The following is a 22,232-nucleotide window of genomic DNA, read 5'->3' as shown; positions in this document are numbered from 1 at the left end:
AGTCTGAATGTCATGCTTCTGGAAATCAAGAAATATGTTCTTTTTTTCCTCCCAGGAATGTTTTATAATGTGTTATGTATTTATATGAACTACTGGTTTCTGCGAAAATATACGACCATATTTATTTTATGGATACAAATACGCGTAAACTTGGCCCTGCTGGTAAGCGCTTGTACTGCAGTGTGGACACAGATTAATTGAAAGTAGTTCTGGTTGGGAGCTTTAACTGCTCACTCAATAAACATGCATTAAAAATATTTAGATGAACTGGCAGCTCCAGCGCAGGTTCAAAAGTACAGAGAAAAGAAGATTATGGGATTTAGGCTGCATTCCTGCTCCACAATAAATAACTGAACAAACACTTGTCATGTATTTACAACATCTCCTTCCCATGTCTTGATGTCTGACATTTTGCAGAGCACTCATCCCGCATTATAATGTCACACATTGCAGTTTCGGGATATTTACTGCTCTGTTCACTGGGAGCTTTATGAATATTTCCACTGGGAGCATCTGCTGAATATAATACAGAATTACGTCTGCTTTATCCATGTATATTTCATTCATGTAATTGTCCCTTTTGCAGACCTAAACAATAACAGAAGATGATGGGTGTGATACCGGTATGTAACTGAGCATTTACACATTAAATTCATAAATTAGGCCTAATTTACATGCATTATTTTTCCTTTTTGTTTCTTAATACAATTTTATTACAAAAAATCATTGAAAGTGATCATTTGACATATATCATATTAATTACAATGGGATGTGTCATATGGTGGATTAGTCAGGTTTGTTTTAGGAGAATCTTTCAGTAGGATCAGCACTCCTAAGCCATTTAATGTATATGGTCATGGGATTAAGGTCTAGAGACTGTCTAGGCCACTCCATGTTGTGAATTCCGTTCTTGGGCTCCCTCCGGTGGTTGTAAGTAGCACTTTTGTGAATTCTGCTCTTGGGCTCCCTCCTGTGGTTTTGAGTGGTATAGCTGCTTCTTGGATTTAGCATCAGCAGCTGCTTCCACTGATTGTCTTTCTGGCTCGGCTATTTTAGTCTGGCCTTATCCCTCAATCAATGCCAGTTGTCAATTGTTCCTGCTTGGAGTTACTGCTCTTTTGGATTTCCCTGACACTGACCAGTTCTGCAAAGATAAGTCCTTGCTTGTCCTTTTGCTGTCCACTTGTTGTGGACTTTATTGTTCAGCACATTTTATGTTTTGCTCATTTGTCCAGCTTATCAGTATGGATCTATTCAGCTAAGCTGGAAGCTCTGGGCTGCAGATTTTGCCCTCCACACCTTTAGTCAGGTGTGGAGATTTTTGCATATCTCTGCGGTGGACTTTTTCCAGTTTTTATTACTGACCGCACAGTGTTCTTTCCTGTACTATCTATCTAGCTAGAAGTGGCCTCTTTTGCTAAATCTTGTTTCATACTACGTATGTTATTTCCCTCTCCACTCACAGTCAATATTTGTGGGGGGCTGTCCTATCCTTTGGGGATTTTCTCTGAGGCAAGATAGCTTTCCTATTTCTACCTTTAGGGGTAGCTAGTTCTCCGGCTGTGACGAGGTGTCCAGGGAGTGACAGGAACATCCCACGGCTACTGCTAGTGTTGTGTTAAGATCAGGAACTGCGGTCTGTATAGTTACCACCTGCTCAGAGCTAGTCGCATGTCGCTCCTAAATTACCAGTCCATAACAGTACAACTGGCCAAAAATGAGTTGACTGCATCTCAAAAGAAGGAAAAGAAAAAGAGTTCTGAGCCATTTTTTTTTTCTTTAGTCTGTTCTGTCTTTTTCCTTCCTCTTAATCTCTGGGTGGTTCAGGATTTGGGTGCGGACATGGATGTTCAGGGTTTGTTTTCTCGTGTGGATCAGCTTGCTGCAAGAGTACAGATTATCCAATATTATGTTGTTCAGACTCCAGCCTTAGAGCCTAGAATTCCTACTCCAGATTTGTTTTACGGGGATAGATCTAAGTTTTTGAACTTTAAAAATAACTGCAAATTGTTTTTTGCTCTGAAACCCCGTTCCTCTGGTGACCCCACTCAGCAAGTTAAAATAGTTATTTCTCTGCTGCGTGGTGACCCTCAGGACTGGGCATTCTCCCTTGAGTCAGGGGATCCGGCATTGCTTAATGTAGATGCATTTTTTCAATCGCTCAGATTATTGTTTGACGAACCTAACTCTGTGGATCATGCGGAAAAAACCTTGTTGGCCCTGTGTCAGGGTCAGGAAGCGGCAGAATTATACTGCCAGAAATTTAGAAAATGGTCTGTGCTCACTAAATGGAATGAGGACGCTCTGGCAGCAATTTTCAGAAAGGGTCTTTCTGAAGCCCTTAAAGATGTTATGGTGGGGTTCCCCACGCCTGTTGGTTTGAGCGAATCTATGTCTCTGGCCATTCAGATTGATCGGCGCCTGCGCGAGCGCAAAGTGGTGCACCATATGGCAGCGTCCTCTGAACAGAGTCCTGAGCCTATGCAATGTGATGGGATTCTGACTAGAGCGGAACAGAGGGGATACAGACGTCAGAATGGGCTGTGTTTTTACTGTGGTGATTCTGCTCATACTATTTCTGATTGCCCTAAGCGTAATAAGAGGGTTGCTAGATCTGTTACCATTAGTACTGTACAGCCTAAGTTTCTCCTGTCTGTGACCCTGATTTGCTCATTGTCATCTTTTTCTGTCATGGCATTTGTGGATTCAGGCGCTGCCCTGAACTTAATGTACTTAGACTTCGCCAGGCGCTGTGGTTTTTCTTTGCAGCCTTTGCAGAGCCCTATTCCTTTGAGGGGTATTGATGCTACACCGTTGGCCAAGAATAAACCTCAGTATTGGACTCAGCTGACTATGTGCATGGCTCCAGCACATCAGGAAGATTGTCGTTTTCTGGTGTTGCATAATTTACATGATGTTGTTGTACAGGGTTTTCCATGGTTACAAGTACACAATCCAGTGTTGGATTGGAAATCGATGTCTGTGACTAGTTGGGGTTGTCAAGGGGTACATAGTGACGTTCCTTTAATGTCAATTTCCTCTTCCCCCTCTTCTGATGTTCCTGAATTTTTGTCAGATTTCCAGGATGTATTCGATGAGCCCAAGTCCAGTTCCCTTCCTCCACATAGGGACTGTGATTGTGCTATTGACTTGGTTCCTGGCTCTAAGTTCCCTAAGGGCCGACTCTTCAATCTGTCTGTGCCAGAACATGCCGCCATGCGGAGCTATGTGAAGGAGTCTTTAGAGAAGGGGCATATCCAGCCGTCTTCGTCACCATTGGGAGCGGGATTCTTTTTTGTTGCCAAGAAGGATGGCTCCTTGAGACCCTGTATTGATTATCGCCTTCTTAATAAAATCACGGTCAAATTCCAATACCCTTTACCTTTGCTCTCTGAGTTGTTTGCTCGGATTAAGGGGGCTAGTTGGTTTACCAAGATTGACCTTCGAGGGGCATATAATCTTGTCCGTATTAAACAGGGTGACGAATGGAAAACTGCATTTAATACGCCCGAAGGCCATTTTGAATACCTGGTGATGCCTTTTGGGCTTTCTAATGCTCCTTCTGTGTTCCAGTCCTTCATGCATGATATTTTCCGCAATTATCTTGATAAATTCTTGATTGTGTATTTGGATGATATTTCGATTTTTTCCAATGATTGGGAGTCTCATGTGAAGCAGGTCAGGATAGTATTCCAGATCCTTCGTGATAATGCTCTATTTGTGAAGGGGTCTAAATGCCTATTTGGAGTTCAGAAGGTCTCTTTTTTGGGGTTTATTTTTTTCTCCTTCGTCTATAGAAATGGATCCTGTTAAGGTCCAAGCCATTCATGACTGGATTCAACCCACATCTGTGAAGAGCCTTCAAAAATTTTTGGGCTTTGCTAATTTTTATCGCCGTTTCATTGCCAACTTCTCTAGTGTGGTTAAGCCCCTGCCCGATTTGACAAAGAAAGGCGCTGATGTGACAAATTGGTCCTCTGAGGCTGTTGAGGCCTTTCAGGAGCTTAAGCGCCGATTTACTTCTGCCCCTGTCTTGCGTCAGCCAGATGTGTCTCTTCCTTTTCAGGTTGAGGTTGACACTTCTGAGATTGGGGCAGGGGCCGTTTTGTCACAGAGGAATTCGGATGGTTCCTTGATGAAACCATGTGCCTTCTTTTCCCGAAAGTTTTCGCCTGCGGAACGCAATTATGATGTCGGCAATCGGGAGTTGTTGGCTATGAAGTGGGCATTTGAGGAGTGGCGTCTAGGGTTGAGCGAAACGGGTCGATCATTTTCAAAAGTCGCCGACTTTTGGCTAAGTCGGCGTCTCATGAAACCCGATCCGACCCCTGTGCTTGTCGGCCATGCGGTACGCGACTTTCGCGCCAAAGTCGCGTTTCAATGACGCGAAAAGCGCCATTTCTCAGCCAATGAAGGTGAACGCAGAGTGTGGGCAGCGTGATGACATAGATCCTGGTCCCCACCATCTTAGAGAAGGGCATTGCAGTGATTGGCTTGCTGTCTGCGGCGTCACAGGGGCTATAAAGGGGCGTTCCCGCCGACCGCCATCTTACTGCTGCTGATCTGAGCTTAGGGACAGGTTGCTGCCGCTTCGTCAGAAGCAGGGAGAGCGTTAGGCAGGGTCCACTAACCACCAAACCGCTTGTGCTGCAGCGATTTCCACTGTCCAACACCACCTTCGGTGTGCAGGGACTGTGGAAGCTATTTTTTTTTTTTTTTCCCCTCAGCGCTGTAGCTCATTGGGCTGCCCTAGAAGGCTCCGTGATAGCTGTATTGCTGTGTGTACGCCACTGTGGAAACCAACTGCTTTTTTCAAAGAAAATATCCTCTTGTTCCTTCCTTTCTGCACAGCTATCTTTTTTGTTTGTCCACACTTTTTATTTAATTTGTGCATCAGTCCACTCCTATTGCTGCCTGCCATACCTGGCTTACATTACTGCAGGGAGATAGTAATTGTAGGACAGTTTTTTTTTTTTTTTTGTTTTTTTTTTGTGGGTGATTAAGATTGGCATTTCTGCTACAGTGCCATCCCTGTGTGTGCCATCTCTCACTGAGTGGGCCATAGAAAGCCTATTTATTTTTTCCGTGATTTGTGTTCTAAAATCTACCTCAACACAAAAACACTACATCAATCAGTGGGAGAAAAATATTGGCCTCAGTCAGGGCTTGTGTGCCACTGCTGTGTGTGCTATCTCTCATTCAGTGGGCTATAGCAAGCCTATTTTTTTTTTTTTTTTTTAATATTATTTGGTTTCTAAAGTCTCCCTGAAAAAAAAAAAAAAACCTAAAAAAACAGTGGGAGAGTAATATTGCCCTTTCAGCTTGTGTGCCAGTCTTGACTCCTGGGTGTGCCACCTCTCTCCCTCTCATTCAGTGGGCCATAGAAAGCCTATTTATTTATTTTTTTAAATATTATTGGGTTTCTAAAGTCTCCCTGAAAAAAAAAAAAAAACCTAAAAAAACAGTGGGAGAATAATATTGCCCTTTCAGCTTGTGTGCCAGTCTTGACTCCTGGGTGTGCCACCTCTCTCCCTCTCATTCAGTGGGCCATAGAAAGCCTATTTATTTTTTCCGTGATTTGTGTTCTAAATTCTACCTCAACACAAAAACACTACATCAATCAGTGGGAGAAAAATATTGGCCTCAGTCAGGGCTTGTGTGCCACTGCTGTGTGTGCTATCTCTCATTCAGTGGGCTATAGCAAGCCTATTTTTTTTTTTTTTTTTTTTTTTAATATTATTTGGTTTCTAAAGTCTCCCTGAAAAAAAAAAAAAAACCTAAAAAAACAGTGGGAGAGTAATATTGCCCTTTCAGCTTGTGTGCCAGTCTTGACTCCTGGGTGTGCCACCTCTCTCCCTCTCATTCAGTGGGCCATAGAAAGCCTATTTATTTTTTTTTTTTAAATATTATTGGGTTTCTAAAGTCTCCCTGAAAAAACAAAAAATACATAAAAAAACAGTGGGAGAGTAATATTGCCCTTTCAGCTTGTGTGCCAGTCTTGACTCCTGGGTGTGCCACCTCTCTCCCTTTCATTCAGTGGGCCATAGAAAGCCTATTTATTTTTTCCGTGATTTGTGTTCTAAATTCTACCTCAACACAAAAACACTACATCAATCAGTGGGAGAAAAATATTGGCCTCAGTCAGGGCTTGTGTGCCACTGCTGTGTGTGCTATCTCTCATTCAGTGGGCTATAGCAAGCCTATTTTTTTTTTTTTTTTTTTTTTTTTAAATATTATTTGGTTTCTAAAGTCTCCCTGAAAAAAAAAAAAAAACCTAAAAAAACAGTGGGAGAGTAATATTGCCCTTTCAGCTTGTGTGCCAGTCTTGACTCCTGGGTGTGCCACCTCTCTCCCTCTCATTCAGTGGGCCATAGAAAGCCTTTTTTTTTTTTGGTTTTTTTAATATTATTTGGTTTCTAAAGTCTCCCTGAAAAAAACAAAAAAAACATAAAAAACAGTGGGAGAGTAATATTGCCCTTTCAGCTTGTGCGCCAGTCTTGACTCCTGGTTGTGCCACCTCTCTCTCTCTAATTGTGGGCCATAGAAAGCCTTTTTTTTTTTTTTTTTTTAATATTATTTGGTTTCTAAAGTCTCCCTGAGAAAAAAAAATAAATAAATTAGGTGGGAGATTAATATTGACATTAGTGCTTGAGTGACAGTCCTGCGTGTGTGTCATCTCTGTGATTTTGTGCCACAGAAAACAGAGTGTGTAACATTGTGCCTGATTTTCCTTGTGGTCTCACCAACCTGTTAAGGGATATTGAAATCATACTGAAGTTATAGCTCACCGTGTAAGTTGTTTGACAGCAACAAATAAAGTTACTTTGGTTAAGATTTTAAAACAATGAGGAAGTCTGGTGCAAGAGGTCGTCGTGGGCGTTCATTGTCAGCTGGTAATGATGGTAGTGGTAGTGGAGCATCAGGTGGTCGTGGGGATAAAAATATTCCACCTAAGTCTGGAGCTGTGGAGACAGTTTCGTCGTCAGGCTACACAAGGCCTCGAACGCTCTCTTTTCTGGGAGTAGGAAAACCGCTTTTAAAGGCGGAGCAGCAACAGCAAGTTTTGGCTTACATTGCAGACTCAGCCTCTAGCTCTTTTGCCTCCTCTTCCGAAACTGGTAAATGTAAAAGCAGCGCGTCGCTTGTGGATGTTCACGGTCAGGGACAAGTCGCTTCCTTGTCCTCCTCAGCAAAAACTACAACAAGAGAGAAGGATGCAGCAGGCGACACAACGGGTCACTCCATGGAGCTCTTTACACATACCGTCCCTGGCTTAGAAAGTGAAACATTTAACAGGCCATGCCCATTACAAGTATATTCTGACATGGAGTGCACTGATGCACAGCCACAGCCAGAGTACTATGCTGCTCCTTTGACTCAGACCACCACATTGCCCTCTCAGGGTACAGATCCACAATCAGACCCTGATGAGACTATGTTGCCCCGCCACGAACGCTATACCACCGACCGACACAGTGACACAGACGAAGTTGCACACGAGCTCGAAGAGGAGGTAATAGATGACCCAGTTATTGACCCCGATTGGCAGCCATTGGGGGAACAGGGTGCAGGCGGCAGTAGTTCAGAAGCGGAGGTGGAGGAGGGGCCGCAGCAGGCATCAACATCGCAACAGGTTCCATCTGCCGGGCCCGTATCTGGACCAAAACGCGTGTCAAAGCCAAAACCTGTTGGAGCACAGCGTTGCCATCCGGTTAAAGCTCAGTCTGCAATCCCTGAAAAGGGATCCGAGTCTAGGAAGAGTGCAGTCTGGCATTTTTTTAAACAACATCCAACTGATCAGCGCAAAGTCATCTGTCAAAAATGTTCAACTAGCTTAAGCAGAGGTCAGAATCTGAAAAGTCTAAATACTAGTTGCATGCATAGACACTTAACCACCATGCATTTTCAAGCCTGGACTAACTACCAAACGTCCCTCAAGGTTGTAGCACCCTCGGCCAATGAAGCTAGTCAGCAACGCAACATCCCTTCCGTCACTGTAAGGCCACCATTTTCCGCACCACCGGCAGTATCTGTGCAGGTTTCTTTGCCAGCCAAAAGCAGTCAGGGTCAGGGAATCACCAGTTTTGTAGGAGGAAATATTGCATCTAGGGCACCGGCGGAAACAATACCGTCTCCAACCGTCTCTCAGTCTGCCATGTACACCGGCACACCCGAAAGTTCCACGATCTCCAGCTCTCCAGTCCAGCTCACCCTACATGAGACTCTGGTTAGAAAAAGGAAGTACTTATCCTCGCATCCGCGTACACAGGGTTTTAACGCCCACATAGCTAGACTAATCTCGTTAGAGATGATGCCCTACCGGTTAGTTGAAAGCGAAGCTTTCAAAGCCCTGATGGAGTACGCTGAACCACGATACGAGCTACCCAGTCGACACTTTTTTTCCAGAAAAGCCATCCCAGCCCTGCACCAGCATGTTAAACAGCGCATCGTCCATGCACTCAGGCAATCTGTGAGTACAAAGGTGCACCTGACTACAGATGCATGGACCAGTAGGCATGGCCAGGGACGTTATGTGTCCATCACGGCACACTGGGTGAATGTGGTGGATGCAGGGTCCACAGGCGACATCAATTTAGGGACAGTTGTGCCTAGCCCACGGTCTAGGAAACAGTTGGCTGTAGGCGTTCGCACCCCCTCCTCCTCCTCCTCCTCGTCCTCCTGCAGAAGCTACAGCTCTTCCACAGAACGCAGTCTGCCAACCACTCCATCGGCAGATGACACTGTTGCACACCAGTTGTCCCATTATGGGCCAGCTACTGCCAAGCGTCAGCAGGCTGTATTGGCTATGAAGTGCTTGGGCGACAATAGACACACCGCGGAAGTTCTGTCCGAGTTCTTGCAACAAGAAACGCAGTCGTGGCTGGGCACAGTAGATCTTGAGGCAGGCAAGGTAGTGAGTGATAACGGAAGGAATTTCATGGCTGCCATCTCCCTTTCCCAACTGAAACACATTCCTTGCCTGGCTCACACCTTAAACCTGGTGGTGCAGTGCTTATTGAAAACTTATCCTGGGTTCTCCGACCTGCTCCTCAAAGTGCGTGCACTTTGCTCACATATCCGACGTTCGCCTGTACACGCCAGCCGTATGCAGACCTATCAGCGGTCTTTGAACCTTCCCCAGCATCGCCTAATCATAGACGTTGCAACAAGGTGGAACTCAACACTGCACATGCTTCAGAGACTGTGCGAACAGAGGCGTGCTGTTATTTATTTGTGGGAGGATACACGGGCAGGCAGTAGGATGGCAGACATGGAGTTGTCAGGTGTGCAGTGGTCTAAGATACAAGACATGTGTCAAGTCCTTCAGTGCTTTGAGGAATGCACACGGCTGGTTAGTGCAGACAACGCCGTAATAAGCATGAGCATCCCCCTAATGCGTCTGCTGATGCAAAGTTTGATGCACATAAAGGAGCAGGCGTCTGCACCAGAGGAAGAGGAAAGCCTTGATGACAGTCAGCCATTGTCTGGTCAGGGCAGTGTACAGGACGAGGTAGCGGGCGAAGAGGAGGTGGAGGACGAGGAGGATGATGGGGATGAGTATATTTTTAATGCCGAACCTTTCCCGGGGGCACAGGAATTTGGTTGCGTGTCACGGCCGGGTTCTGGTTTTTTGAGGGACACAAGTGACGTAGATTTGCCTGCAACTGCCCCTCAACCAATCACAACCGGAGATTTGACAACTGGAACTTTGGCCCACATGGCGGATTATGCCTTACGTATCCTAAAAAGGGACACACGCATTACGAAAATGATGAACGATGACGATTACTGGTTGGCCTGCCTCCTTGATCCACGCTATAAAGGCAAATTGCAAAATATTATGCCACATGAGAACTTGGAACTAATATTAGCAACCAAACAATCAACTCTTGTTGACCGTTTGCTTCAGGCATTCCCAGCACACAGCGCACGTGATCGTTCTCACACGAGCTCCAGGGGGCAGCAGACTAGGAGTGTTAGGGGTGCACACATCAGAAGTGGCGTTGGACAGAGGGGTTTTCTGACCAGGTTGTGGAGTGATTTTGCTATGACCGCAGACAGGACAGGTACTGCTGCATCAATTGAAAGTGACAGGAGACAACATTTGTCCAGTATGGTTACTAACTATTTTTCATCCCTTATCGATGTTCTCCCTCAACCGTCATTCTCATTTGATTACTGGGCCTCCAAATTAGACACCTGGCCAGAATTGGCAGAATATGCATTGCAGGAGCTTGCTTGCCCGGCAGCAAGTGTCCTATCAGAAAGAGTATTCAGTGCTGCAGGTTCAATATTAACCGAAAAAAGGACTCGTCTGGCTACCCAAAATGTTGACGATCTAACATTCATTAAAATGAACCACAACTGGATTTCGAAATCTTTTGCCCCACCTTGCCCGGCCGACACCTAGCTTTCCTATGAAAAGCTCTTGCCTGTGAATTACTTTTCTAATGTCTAATTTGCTGCAGCTGATTGTACAGCATACGACATGTTTACACCTCCCTAAATGGCAAAACTCCCCACACGGGGCCGTGGTATCGCGACTTGGCGCAAGCACCCGTGAGACTGCTGTTTGTCTGAAGAGGTGGGTGTGCTCGCTTTTGGTTGACGGCATTGCTACTGGGTCCCTCATAGTACAATGTAGTGTCTCTGGCGGTGGTGGTGCGCACCCAACGTCAGACACACCGTTGTAACATGAGGGGCCCTGGGGCGGTCCCGCCGGCCTCAAGAGAGTTCCCCCCTACCCCAGCTCAAAATGTGCTCTACCACGTGCAAAATTATGTCGCACAGCTCCACCAATCTTTAGTCTATTCGCTGACATCATTCAATGTCTGGCACTGACAATACAAATTTGTAGACATCTATGATGCAACTTAAAGTAGTCTGTGTCTGTGTCCTATATTGGCACCATTAAATAGTTACTGCCAAATTACTATGTCAGAAACTCAGTAGATGAGCCCACCCCTGTACCTAAGTATGCCACCTTTTTTTTTTGTTTTGGTTGTTTTGCGAGACATTAACATCTATTTATATTTTGGGAGTACTGGGACAGACACTCCTTGCACTACTCCTCCACTCACCACCAAGCTGCCTGTGTATCCATGTAACCGCTGTAAAACTGCCATGAGCCTATTGTTTGTTATTTTAGGCCTTTGATAGCCTGTCTGCGGCCCCTACTTGCAATACTCCTCCACTGACCACCAAGCTGCCTGCCCGTGTATCCATGTAACCGCTGTAAAACTGCCATGAGCCTATTGTTTGTTATTTTAGGCCTTTGATAGCCTGTCTGCGGTCCCTACTTTAAATACTCCTCCACTGACCACCAAGCTGCCTGCCCGTGTATCCATGTAACCGCTGTGAAACTGCCATGAGCCTATTGTTTGTTATGTTAGGCCTTTGATAGCCTGTCTGCGGTCCCTACTTTAAATACTCCTCCACTGACCAGACCACTGCTGCCCGTGTACCCCTGGAACCAATTATAAAGTGCCTACAGCCAGCCCATTTTCTTATGTTAGGCCTTTGAAGCCTGTCTGCGGTCCCTACTTTAAATACTCCTCCACTGACCAGACCACTGCTGCCCGTGTACCCCTGGAACCAATTATAAAGTGCCTACAGCCAGCCCATTTTCTTATGTTAGGCCTTTGAAGCCTGTCTGCGGTCCCTACTTTAAATACTCCTCCACTCACCACCACCAAGCTGCCTGCCCATGTATCCATGTAACCGCTGTGAAACTGCCATGAGCCTATTGTTTGTTATGTTAGGCCTTTGATAGCCTGTCTGCGGTCCCTACTTTAAATACTCCTCCACTGACCAGACCACTGCTGCCCGTGTACCCCTGGAACCAATTATAAAGTGCCTACAGCCAGCCCATTTTCTTATGTTAGGCCTTTGAAGCCTGTCTGCGGTCCCTACTTTAAATACTCCTCCACTGACCAGACCACTGCTGCCCGTGTACCCCTGGAACCAATTATAAAGTGCCTACAGCCAGCCCATTTTCTTATGTTAGGCCTTTGAAGCCTGTCTGCGGTCCCTACTTTAAATACTCCTCCACTCACCACCACCAAGCTGCCTGCCCGTGTATCCATGTAACCGCTGTGAAACTGCCATGAGCCTATTGTTTGTTATGTTAGGCCTTTGATAGCCTGTCTGCGGTCCCTACTTTAAATACTCCTCCACTGACCAGACCACTGCTGCCCGTGTACCCCTGGAACCAATTATAAAGTGCCTACAGCCAGCCCATTTTCTTATGTTAGGCCTTTGAAGCCTGTCTGCGGTCCCTACTTTAAATACTCCTCCACTGACCACCAAGCTGCCTGCCCGTGTATCCATGTAACCGCTGTAAAACTGCCATGAGCCTATTGTTTGTTATTTTAGGCCTTTGATAGCCTGTCTGCGGCCCCTACTTGCAATACTCCTCCACTGACCACCAAGCTGCCTGCCCGTGTATCCATGTAACCGCTGTAAAACTGCCATGAGCCTATTGTTTGTTATTTTAGGCCTTTGATAGCCTGTCTGCGGTCCCTACTTTAAATACTCCTCCACTGACCACCAAGCTGCCTGCCCGTGTATCCATGTAACCGCTGTGAAACTGCCATGAGCCTATTGTTTGTTATGTTAGGCCTTTGATAGCCTGTCTGCGGTCCCTACTTTAAATACTCCTCCACTGACCAGACCACTGCTGCCCGTGTACCCCTGGAACCAATTATAAAGTGCCTACAGCCAGCCCATTTTCTTATGTTAGGCCTTTGAAGCCTGTCTGCGGTCCCTACTTTAAATACTCCTCCACTGACCAGACCACTGCTGCCCGTGTACCCCTGGAACCAATTATAAAGTGCCTACAGCCAGCCCATTTTCTTATGTTAGGCCTTTGAAGCCTGTCTGCGGTCCCTACTTTAAATACTCCTCCACTCACCACCACCAAGCTGCCTGCCCGTGTATCCATGTAACCGCTGTGAAACTGCCATGAGCCTATTGTTTGTTATGTTAGGCCTTTGATAGCCTGTCTGCGGTCCCTACTTTAAATACTCCTCCACTGACCAGACCACTGCTGCCCGTGTACCCCTGGAACCAATTATAAAGTGCCTACAGCCAGCCCATTTTCTTATGTTAGGCCTTTGAAGCCTGTCTGCGGTCCCTACTTTAAATACTCCTCCACTGACCAGACCACTGCTGCCCGTGTACCCCTGGAACCAATTATAAAGTGCCTACAGCCAGCCCATTTTCTTATGTTAGGCCTTTGAAGCCTGTCTGCGGTCCCTACTTTAAATACTCCTCCACTCACCACCACCAAGCTGCCTGCCCGTGTATCCATGTAACCGCTGTGAAACTGCCATGAGCCTATTGTTTGTTATGTTAGGCCTTTGATAGCCTGTCTGCGGTCCCTACTTTAAATACTCCTCCACTGACCAGACCACTGCTGCCCGTGTACCCCTGGAACCAATTATAAAGTGCCTACAGCCAGCCCATTTTCTTATGTTAGGCCTTTGAAGCCTGTCTGCGGTCCCTACTTTAAATACTCCTCCACTGACCACCAAGCTGCCTGCCCGTGTATCCATGTAACCGCTGTAAAACTGCCATGAGCCTATTGTTTGTTATTTTAGGCCTTTGATAGCCTGTCTGCGGTCCCTACTTTAAATACTCCTCCACTGACCACCAAGCTGCCTGCCCGTGTATCCATGTAACCGCTGTAAAACTGCCATGAGCCTATTGTTTGTTATTTTAGGCCTTTGATAGCCTGTCTGCGGCCCCTACTTGCAATACTCCTCCACTGACCACCAAGCTGCCTGCCCGTGTATCCATGTAACCGCTGTAAAACTGCCATGAGCCTATTGTTTGTTATTTTAGGCCTTTGATAGCCTGTCTGCGGTCCCTACTTTAAATACTCCTCCACTGACCACCAAGCTGCCTGCCCGTGTATCCATGTAACCGCTGTGAAACTGCCATGAGCCTATTGTTTGTTATGTTAGGCCTTTGATAGCCTGTCTGCGGTCCCTACTTTAAATACTCCTCCACTGACCAGACCACTGCTGCCCGTGTACCCCTGGAACCAATTATAAAGTGCCTACAGCCAGCCCATTTTCTTATGTTAGGCCTTTGAAGCCTGTCTGCGGTCCCTACTTTAAATACTCCTCCACTGACCAGACCACTGCTGCCCGTGTACCCCTGGAACCAATTATAAAGTGCCTACAGCCAGCCCATTTTCTTATGTTAGGCCTTTGAAGCCTGTCTGCGGTCCCTACTTTAAATACTCCTCCACTGACCACCAAGCTGCCTGCCCGTGTATCCATGTAACCGCTGTAAAACTGCCATGAGCCTATTGTTTGTTATTTTAGGCCTTTGATAGCCTGTCTGCGGTCCCTACTTTAAATACTCCTCCACTGACCACCAAGCTGCCTGCCCGTGTATCCATGTAACCGCTGTAAAACTGCCATGAGCCTATTGTTTGTTATTTTAGGCCTTTGATAGCCTGTCTGCGGCCCCTACTTGCAATACTCCTCCACTGACCACAATGCTGCCTGGAGTGCCTGCCTGTGTATCCATGTAACCGATGTAAAACTGCCATGACTGCCTACTGTTTGTTATTTTAGGCCTTTGATAGCCTGTCTGCAGCCCCTACTTGCAATACTCCTCCACTGACCACACCAATGCTGCCCGTGTACCCCTGGAACCTATTTAAAAGTTCATAGAGCCTAGTTATATATTTTATTTACTATTAATAAGGCCATGATGGACTACGCTGTACCACGCTACAAGCTAACCAGTCGACACTTCTTTTGCGAGAAAAGCCATCCCAACCCTCCACCAGCATGTAGAAGACCGCATTGTCCATGCACTCTGGCAATCTGTGAGTACAAAGGTGCACCTGACAACAGACGCATGGACCTGTAGGCATGGCCACGGAAGATTACGTGTCCATTACGGCGCAATGGGTTAATGTGGTGGATGCATGGTCCACAGGGGACAGCCTACTAAGTCTGTCTGCAGTCCCTAATTCAAATTGTCCTCCACTGTCTAAATCGGAACTTCCACCTTCTGGCTTTCGGCCTATAGTATCAGAAATTAAACTGCATTTGGCCTTCAACTTTGGTTAGGGCCTACTAACGGCTTCTGCCCCTCCCTGGTGTTGCCCTCAACTAAATAAAGCTGAGCTTCAACCTTCTGCTCCAAATTACCATTTTGAAAAATGCAATAGGCTTTTCAGGCCTACTAAAGGTGTCTGTCTGTGTGCCCCTGCCTGGTGTTGTCCTCAACTAAATAAAGCTGAGCTTCAACCTTCCGGCTCTCATTAAGTGGTTTTTAAAAAAAAAAATGGTGGTTAGGGCCTACTAACGGCTTCTGCCCCTCCCTGGTGTTGCCCTCAACTAAATAAAGCTGAGCTTCAACCTTCTGCTCCAAATTACCATTTTGAAAAATGCAATAGGCTTTTCCGGCCTACTAAAGGTGTCTGTCTGTGTGCCCCTCCCTGGTGTTGTCCTCAACTAAATAAAGCTGAGCTTCAACCTTCCGGCTCTCATTATGTGGTTTTAAAAAAAAAAATGGTGGTTAGGGCCTACTAACGGCTTCTGCCCCTCCCTGGTGTTGTCCTCAACTAAATAAAGCTGAGCTTCAACCTTCCGGCTCTCATTATGTGGTTTTAAAAAAAAAAATGGTGGTTAGGGCCTACTAACGGCTTCTGCCCCTCCCTGGTGTTGCCCTCAACTAAATAAAGCTGAGCTTCAACCTTCTGCTCCAAATTACCATTTTGTAAAATGCAATAGGCTTTTCAGGCCTACAAAAGGTGTCTGTCTGTGTGCCCCTCCCTGGTGTTGTCCTCAACTAAATAAAGCTGAGCTTCAACCTTCCGGCTCTCATTATGTGGTTTTAAAAAAAAAAATGGTGGTTAGGGCCTACTAACGGCTTCTGCCCCTCCCTGGTGTTGTCCTCAACTAAATAAAGCTGAGCTTCAACCTTCCGGCTCTCATTATGTGGTTTTAAAAAAAAAAATGGTGGTTAGGGCCTACTAACGGCTTCTGCCCCTCCCTGGTGTTGTCCTCAACTAAATAAAGCTGAGCTTCAACCTTCCGGCTCTCATTATGTGGTTTTAAAAAAAAAAATGGTGGTTAGGGCCTACTAACGGCTTCTGCCCCACCCTGGTGTTGCCCTCAACTAAATAAAGCTGAGCTTCAACCTTCTGCTCCAAATTACCATTTTGAAAAATGCAATAGGCTTTTCAGGCCTACTAAAGGTGTCTGTCTGTGTGCCCCTCCCTGGTGTTGTCCTCAACTAAATAAAGCTGAGCTTCAACCTTCCGGCTCTCATTATGTGGTTTTAAAAAAAAAAATGGTGGTTAGGGCCTACTAACGGCTTCTGCCCCTCCCTGGTGTTGCCCTCAACTAAATAAAGCTGAGCTTCAACCTTCTGCTCCAAATTACCATTTTGAAAAATGCAATAGGCTTTTCAGGCCTACTAAAGGTGTCTGTCTGTGTGCCCCTCCCTGGTGTTGTCCTCAACTAAATAAAGCTGAGCTTCAACCTTCCGGCTCTCATTATGTGGTTTTAAAAAAAAAAATGGTGGTTAGGGCCTACTAACGGCTTCTGCCCCTCCCTGGTGTTGCCCTCAACTAAATAAAGCTGAGCTTCAACCTTCCGGCTCTCATTATGTGGTTTTAAAAAAAAAAATGGTGGTTAGGGCCTACTAACGGCTTCTGCCCCTCCCTGGTGTTGCCCTCAACTAAATAAAGCTGAGCTTCAACCTTCTGCTCCAAATTACCATTTTGAAAAATGCAATAGGCTTTTCAGGCCTACTAAAGGTGTCTGTCTGTGTGCCCCTCCCTGGTGTTGTCCTCAACTAAATAAAGCTGAGCTTCAACCTTCCGGCTCTCATTATGTGGTTTTAAAAAAAAAAATGGTGGTTAGGGCCTACTAACGGCTTCTGCCCCTCCCTGGTGTTGCCCTCAACTAAATAAAGCTGAGCTTCAACCTTCTGCTCCAAATTACCATTTTGAAAAATGCAATAGGCTTTTCAGGCCTACTAAAGGTGTCTGTCTGTGTGCCCCTCCCTGGTGTTGTCCTCAACTAAATAAAGCTGAGCTTCAACCTTCCGGCTCTCATTATGTGGTTTTAAAAAAAAAAATGGTGGTTAGGGCCTACTAACGGCTTCTGCCCCTCCCTGGTGTTGTCCTCAACTAAATAAAGCTGAGCTTCAACCTTCCGGCTCTCATTATGTGGTTTTAAAAAAAAAAATGGTGGTTAGGGCCTACTAACGGCTTCTGCCCCTCCCTGGTGTTGCCCTCAACTAAATAAAGCTGAGCTTCAACCTTCTGCTCCAAATTACCATTTTGAAAAATGCAATAGGCTTTTCAGGCCTACAAAAGGTGTCTGTCTGTGTGCCCCTCCCTGGTGTTGTCCTCAACTAAATAAAGCTGAGCTTCAACCTTCCGGCTCTCATTATGTGGTTTTAAAAAAAAAAATGGTGGTTAGGGCCTACTAACGGCTTCTGCCCCTCCCTGGTGTTGTCCTCAACTAAATAAAGCTGAGCTTCAACCTTCCGGCTCTCATTATGTGGTTTTAAAAAAAAAAATGGTGGTTAGGGCCTACTAACGGCTTCTGCCCCTCCCTGGTGTTGTCCTCAACTAAATAAAGCTGAGCTTCAACCTTCCGGCTCTCATTAAGTGGTTTTAAAAAAAAAAAATGGTGGTTAGGGCCTACTAACGGCTTCTGCCCCTCCCTGGTGTTGTCCTCAACTAAATAAAGCTGAGCTTCAACCTTCCGGCTCTCATTAAGTGGTTTTAAAAAAAAAATGGTGGTTAGGGCCTACTAACGGCTTCTGCCCCTCCCTGGTGTTGCCCTCAACTAAATAAAGCTGAGCTTCAACCTTCTGCTCCAAATTACCATTTTGAAAAATGCAATAGGCTTTTCCGGCCTACTAAAGGTGTCTGTCTGTGTGCCCCTGCCTGGTGTTGCCCTCAACTAAATAAAGCTGAGCTTCAACCTTCTGCTCCAAATTACCATTTTAAAAAATGCAATAGGCTTTTCCGGCCTACTAAAGGTGTCTGCCCCTCCCTGGTGTTGTCCTCAACTGAACAAAGCTGAGCTTCCACATTCTGGCTTTCGCCCTATACTATCAGATATTAAACTGCATTTGGCCTACTAGTGTGGTTAGGCCCTTGAAACAGTGTCTGCTGCTCTTGGGTTTGCTACTCCACTGAACAAAGCAATGCCGCCTGTTTAGTCCTGTTACCAATTTTGAACTGCATGTAGCCTACTTTATTCTTTGGCCCTATATCTGTTTCCTCCTCATCCTGCCCATTGCCCAGCCACTGCTAAATGAGTCTGCTGGTACATTGACCTAGACCACTACATTCCCCTTGTACTCTACACAGCCAGAATCTGTCCCTGCTGAAAGTAAGGTTCCCCTTCCCGCATGTTATACCACCTTACACAGGGACAAAGAGGAAGGTGCAGATGAAAGTGCAGGTTCCTTCATCAGGTGGGGGGGCATACTCGTTGGCGACGTCACTGGCACAGGGCCCCTCAGAGTACGCAAAAGTGTCGCTGCTGGTGGGAGGCGCCCCCGCCATGCAAACACACCGCCGTACTTTGAGGGGCCCTGTGCCAGTGGCAATGCGAACGAGTGGGCCCCCCCCCTGCTTGCTCAGGATCACAGCACTTGCAACTTTTAAATACTTACCTTTCCCTGCAACACCGCCGTGACGTAGTCCGCATTTCCTGGGCCCACGAAAAACTTGAGCCAGCCCTACTCCCCCCACAACTTTCCCCCAATTCCCTATGCCCAACTATTATTATACAGTTAATTAAGATTGGCAAGCTTCAGAAACAAGAATGGATGTTTTTGGCATTAAAATGGGCACTGTAGGTGTTTTCCTGGCCTCCACTCACTGCCGACTATGCTTCCCCATTGACTTGCATTGGGTTTCGTGTTTCGGTCGATCCCCGACTTTTAGCGATAATCGGCCGACTGCACTCGACTCGACTCTGGACAAAATCGGGTTTCCCAAAACCCTACTCGATCTTAAAAAAATGAAAGTCGCTCAACCCTAGTGGCGTCATTGGCTTGAGGGAGCCAAGCACCGCGTTGTGGTCTTGACCGATCATAAGAATCTGATTTACCTCGAGTCGGCCAAGCGGCTGAACCCTAGACAGGCTCGATGGTCCCTGTTTTTCTCCCGTTTCAATTTTTTGGTCTCATATCTTCCGGGATCTAAGAATGTTAAAGCGGATGCTCTCTCTAGGAGTTTTTTGCCTGATTCTCCTGGAGTTCTTGAGCCGGTTGGCATTCTTAGGGAAGGGGTGATTCTTTCTGCCATCTCTCCTGATTTACAGAGAGTGCTTCAGGAATTTCAGGCTGATAAACCTGACCGCTGTCCTGTGGGGAAGCTGTTTGTTCCTGATAGATGGACAAGTAAGGTAATTTCTGAGGTCCATTGTTCGGTGTTGGCCGGTCATCCTGGGATTTTTGGTACCAGAGATTTGGTTGCTAGGTCCTTTTGGTGGCCTTTCTTGTCACAGGATGTGCGTTCTTTTGTGCAGTCCTGTGGGACCTGTGCCCGGGCTAAGCTTTGCTGTTCCCGCGCTAGTGGGTTGCTTTTGCCTTTGCCCGTCCCTGAGAGGCCCTGTACGCATATTTCCATGGATTTTATTTTGGATCTTCCTGTGTCCCAGAGGATGTCTGTTATCTGGGTGGTTTGTGACCGGTTCTCTAAAATGGTCCATTTGGTACCTTTGCCTAAATTGCCTTCCTCCTCTGATTTGGTTCCATTATTTTTTCAGCATGTGGTTCGTTTACATGGCATTCCGGAGAATATTGTGTCTGACAGAGGTTCCCAATTTGTTTCCAGGTTTTGGCGGGCCTTTTGTGCTAGGATGGGCATTAATTTGTCTTTTTCTTTGGCGTTCCATCCTCAGACAAATGGCCAAACTGAGCGAACTAATCAAACCTTGGAAACCTATTTGCGATGCTTTGTGTCTGCTGATCAGGATGATTGGGTGGCTTTCTTGCCGTTGGCCGAGTTTGCCCTTAATAATCGGACCAGTTCGGCTACTTTGGTTTCGCCTTTTTTTTGTAATTTTGGTTTCCATCCTCGTTTTTCTTCAGGGCAGGATGAGCCTTCTGATTGTCCTGGTGTGGATTCTGTGATGGACAGGTTACAGCAGATTTGGACTCATGTGGTAGACTGTTGTGAATTAGACTTTTTGGCTCCCTCTTGTGGTTACTAGTGATATGACTCTGGGATTTTCTTCCCTCAGTTTGCACCCAGCTGGGTCGTTAGTTCAGGGGTGTTGCTATATAAACCTCCTGGATCCTTAGTCCAGTGCCTGGCATCGTTGTAATCAGACACATTCTGTTTGCTCCTATCTGCTGGTCCTGGTTCGTGCAAAATTAAGCTAAGTCCTGCTTCTTTGTTTTTTGGGTTATTTGCTTGCTCTCATTTTTGTCCAGCTTGTACTAAATGTGATTCCTGACCTTGCTGGAAGCTCTAGGGGGCTGGTGTTCTCCCCCCGGGCCGTTAGACGGTTCGGGGGTTCTTGAATTTCCAGTGTGGATATTTTTGATAGGGTTTTTGCTGACCATATAAGTTATCTTTCTATATTCTGCTATTAGCTAGTGGGCCTCTCTTTGCTAAATACCTAGCTCATTCTTATGTTTGTCTTTTCCTCTTACCTCACCGTTATTATTTGTTGGGGGCTTGTATCCAACTTTTGGGGTCTATTCTCTGGAGGCAAGAAAGGTCTTTCTTTTCCCTTGTAGGGTTAGTTAGTTCTCTGGCTGGCGCGAGATGTCTAGAATCAACGTAGGCACGTTCCCCGGCTGCTGGTATTTGTGGTGCTAGGATTAGATATATGGTCAGCCCAGTTACCACTGCCCTATGAGCTGGTTTTCTGTGTTTGCAGACTTAGCAATTATTCCTGAGACCCTCTGCCATTGGGGTCATAACAGTAGACAATTTGACGTTGTCTCAGGAAAAGGCTCAGCGTTTTGCTAACCGCCGTCGGTGTGTTGGTCCTCGGCTTTGTGTGGGGGATTTAGTCTGGTTATCTTCCCGTCATGTTCCTATGAAGGTTTCTTCCCCTAAGTTCAAGCCTCGGTTTATTGGTCCTTATAAGATTTCTGAGATTATCAATCCAGTGTCTTTTCGTTTGGCCCTTCCAGCCTTGTTTGCCATCCACAATGTTTTCCATAGATCTTTGTTGCGGAGATATGTGGTACCTGTTGTTCGCTCTGTTGATCCTCCTGCCCCGGTGTTGATTGATGGGGAGTTGGAGTATGTTGTGGAGAAGATCTTGGATTCTCGTTTTTCAAGACGGAGGCTTCAGTATCTTGTCAAGTGGAAGGGTTATGGCCAGGAGGATAATTCTTGGGTGGTTGCCTCCGATGTCCATGCCGCCGATTTGGTTCGTGCTTTTCACTTGGCTCATCCTGATCGGCCTGGGGGCTCTGGTGAGGGTTCGGTGACCCCTCCTCAAGGGGGGGGTACTGTTGTGAATTCCGTTCTTGGGCTCCCTCCGGTGGTTGTAAGTAGCACTTTTGTGAATTCTGCTCTTGGGCTCCCTCCTTTGGTTTTGAGTGGTATAGCTGCTTCTTGGATTTAGCATCAGCAGCTGCTTCCAGTGATCGTCTTTCTGGCTCGGCTATTTTAGTCTGGCCTTATCCCTCAATCAATGCCAGTTGTCAATTGTTCCTGCTTGGAGTTACTGCTCTTTTGGATTTCCCTGACACTCTGACCAGTTCTGCAAAGATAAGTCCTTGCTTGTCCTTTTGCTGTCCACTTGTTGTGGACTTTATTGTTCAGCACATTTTATGCTTTGCTCATTTGTCCAGCTTATCAGTATGGATCTATTCAGCTAAGCTGGAAGCTCTGGGCTGCAGATTTTGCCCTCCACACCTTTAGTCAGGTGTGGAGATTTTTGCATATCTCTGCGGTGGACTTTTTCTAGTTTTTATTACTGACCGCACAGTGTTCTTTCCTGTACTATCTTTCTAGCTAGAAGTGGCCTCTTTTGCTAAATCTTGTTTCATACTACGTATGTCATTTCCCTCTCCACTCACAGTCAATATTTGTGGGGGGCTGTCCTATCCTTTGGGGATTTTCTCTGAGGCAAGATAGCTTTCCTATTTCTACCTTTAGGGGTAGCTAGTTCTCTGGCTGTGACGAGGTGTCCAGGGAGTGACAGGAACATCCCACGGCTACTGCTAGTGTTGTGTTAAGATCAGGAACTGCGGTCTGTATAGTT

This window comes from Ranitomeya variabilis, chromosome 3 (genome assembly GCF_051348905.1).
Source record: "Ranitomeya variabilis isolate aRanVar5 chromosome 3, aRanVar5.hap1, whole genome shotgun sequence".
Lineage (NCBI taxonomy): Eukaryota > Metazoa > Chordata > Amphibia > Anura > Dendrobatidae > Ranitomeya > Ranitomeya variabilis.
The sequence above is the reverse complement of the archived record's forward strand: the minus strand, read 5'-3'. Positions refer to the sequence as shown.